The following is a 2,946-nucleotide window of genomic DNA, read 5'->3' as shown; positions in this document are numbered from 1 at the left end:
TTTGAACTGGTTTTCTATTTGCTGCTGAAGAGCCTGTTTCTCATTGACTAGGAGAGTAAGGAATATTCAAGCTATTTTCAAAAGCTGCAGGAAGTTCAAGCTATCTGTACATTAAAATAATTCTCCAGTGGAAATGAAACCAATCTTACCCTGTTTAAACAGTGTGCTACAAATAGAAGAATACTCTTCCAGAAGCTTCTGCTAGCTGGCTTCTGAATCCTGCAGGAAAATTCACTATTATTTCCACAGGGTCAGCTATTAGTTGGTGTCAGTTAGCTGCAGTCAAGGAAAAGTGGAAATATGAACTGAATTAATCTACAGGGGGAAAAAAAGTTACTTCAGGAACAGTTAAGTGTGCAGAAAATCATTACTGTGATTAATGAGAAAGCAGACAGTGTGTCCACCCTTTAAGACAGGCTGTATGATATTATTTAAAGCACTCTGTATTATGAAAAATAATTTGCACTTCTTTAAAATACCTCCTTAATCCATATTTACTAAACATTCTTCCTGTCTCCATCTTTCAAAGACAAGGAAAAAACAGCATGGTTATCAGTTAGCATTCTGATCTTGTGAGGCTGAAAAAAAAAGGGAAAAAACAACTGCACCATTGCATGTGAGGAGAATAGGATTTGGCTTTACACAGAGGCAGCACGTGAAGCCCAAACATGCAAGTAGTAGTGACCTGATCTCAAAAATAACATAGTCACCAGATTTGCTCCCTAAGAAGTAGACATCTGACATGAAGGCATCAGGCACAGGCTCTAAGTAGAAACATTTGGGCAGAACTCTAAAAGACTGAGAAGCTTAGAGAGTTCGCCACAAATTCCTCCATTGTTCAGTCAAAACTGATTTCATGTGTGTTTCAAATCAGGACAGCTCTTTGGGATTTGCAAAGTCTGATTTTCACCCTCTTTTCTCCTCCTCTTTTTGCTGGAGCAATAATTTTAATTGCTCTGAAGGGAGTATGCTGATTAGTGAAGTGCTTGAGACCATTCCATCTTACCCCATTGGATGTCACTGCAGGCCACAGGGCAGGAAATGCAGATAAATTAAGAGAAAGTTGTTTCTCCAGCTCTGGACCCTCTGTATTTAAAACTGCCAGTTGTTTACATTTTTTAAGCTTTTGTGGGGAAAAAAAAAAAGAAGTCAGGTCAACATCAGTTCCATTCTACATTCTTTTAAGTTCACTTAAGCCCATGCATAAGTGCATTTTAAAGGTCCCAAAACATTTTGTTTCAGAATCTGTGCTCATGTCTCAATAACAGAGGTGGAAACTGTTTTGGATTAAGTGAGATGACTTCAGTAGTCCAATACAAAAGTCCACCTTAACAGTCTTTTGAACTTCTGCAAAGTGCCTGTAAAAATAACTGTAAATTTAATAAAACAATTCTGTTTATGCATCATATAATGCCTAAAAGCTCTGTGGGTCCATGCATTTTCACTGGAAAAGACACCCATCATTAAGTTTGTAAATAAGAAATAAAAAGCTGCCTGTTGCAAGTAGAATGTCCCCTAGAGGCCCTGTATGCAAGTCGTGGCTGCCACATTCCTACTCTCCACTTTGAACAAAAATTTACAGAGAAAAACTCAACTGGAAGGGAAATTTATTTTACTATAGAAAGAAAAAAAAAATGGCATAAATAATTCTTTTAGTTATGGCAGCAAAACCAGCTCTGCAAATAGGAATATGTTATTGAAACAGACAGAGAGCAAACACAGGCAAGTCATCTTCTGCTTATAATATATTGTTCTCATCTGGTTTTGTTTCATTGTGTCTTGTGTATTACTGACTGTTAACCAAAAATACACTGGCATAAATTCCTATTCAAACTGTGCTCATTCTTTACTGTTATTCCAGAATTTGCACAGTGCATTGAGCTACTTATGGTGGGGAAATCCATTTGGTGGAGGTATAAAAACAATAAACTACAAGGAAAAAACAATTCTGAAATGTCACAGAAGCTTAATGGATGACATAGAAAACCTTTGCATATTACCTCTTTCTCACTGTTACCACAATTTCAAAAGAGATTGATAAGGTTTTATTTATTGATGTAAAATATATTCCAAATTTTACCAAAACAAATGGAGTGTATATCCATTGAACTAGATGATGTATACACTAGGCAGTTGAAATATGAGATGGAGATAATGAGAAAGCAGTGTGAAATAGGAGAAGGAGGAATTTTTAAAATCCTGTCTCATTTTTTTCCTCCATTCCTGTTGGCAGAGGCTTTTGCCATTTCATTTGCCTGCTGATGAGGGTCAAGAATGGCTTTCTTTGATGAAGTGAGGCTGTGGACCTGAGATCAAAGGTAGGGAAAATAAGCCAAAACTCTGGAAGTCTGAAGTGTAGGAACAGTAACAGCAGTCACAGCACCTTCAGGCACTTGTAACATATCACAAGGTGGTGTGCTGTACTTAGTCTTTCTTACTACATATCTTAGAAGCAATTTCAAAACAGAAATACTGAAGAATATCAGCTTTCACCACTGCTCACATGGGAATGCTCCAACTCTCATGTCGTTATGGCTTTGAAATATTAGCCCCTTCTTACAGGCCATCAGGCTATATTCCACAGTCCTTTGAAGGCTGCAGCAAGATCAAGGAGGACAGCAGTATCCTTGGCAGCATTAGGAGAAGCACTGCTAGCAGGCTGAGGGAGATGACCCTGCCCCTCAGCACTGCAGAAGCCAAACCTGGAGTGCTGAGTCCAGTCAGTGCTGGACTCAGTTCTCCAGTACAAAGCATGGACACACCAGAGCAATCCAGCAAAAACCCACACTGATGATGAGGATCATCTGACATGCAATGGTGAGTAGAGAGAGCTGGGACCTGAAGAAGAAATGCCTCATGAAGATGTTACCAATGCTCATAATATAAGAGAAAACCTTTTACACTGTCAAGGTGGCCACAGACTTCTGCCCAGAGAAGCTGTGGAGT

Source organism: Haemorhous mexicanus, chromosome 1 (genome assembly GCF_027477595.1).
Source record: "Haemorhous mexicanus isolate bHaeMex1 chromosome 1, bHaeMex1.pri, whole genome shotgun sequence".
Classification (NCBI taxonomy): Eukaryota; Metazoa; Chordata; class Aves; order Passeriformes; family Fringillidae; genus Haemorhous; species Haemorhous mexicanus.
Note: the sequence above shows the minus strand (reverse complement) of the source record.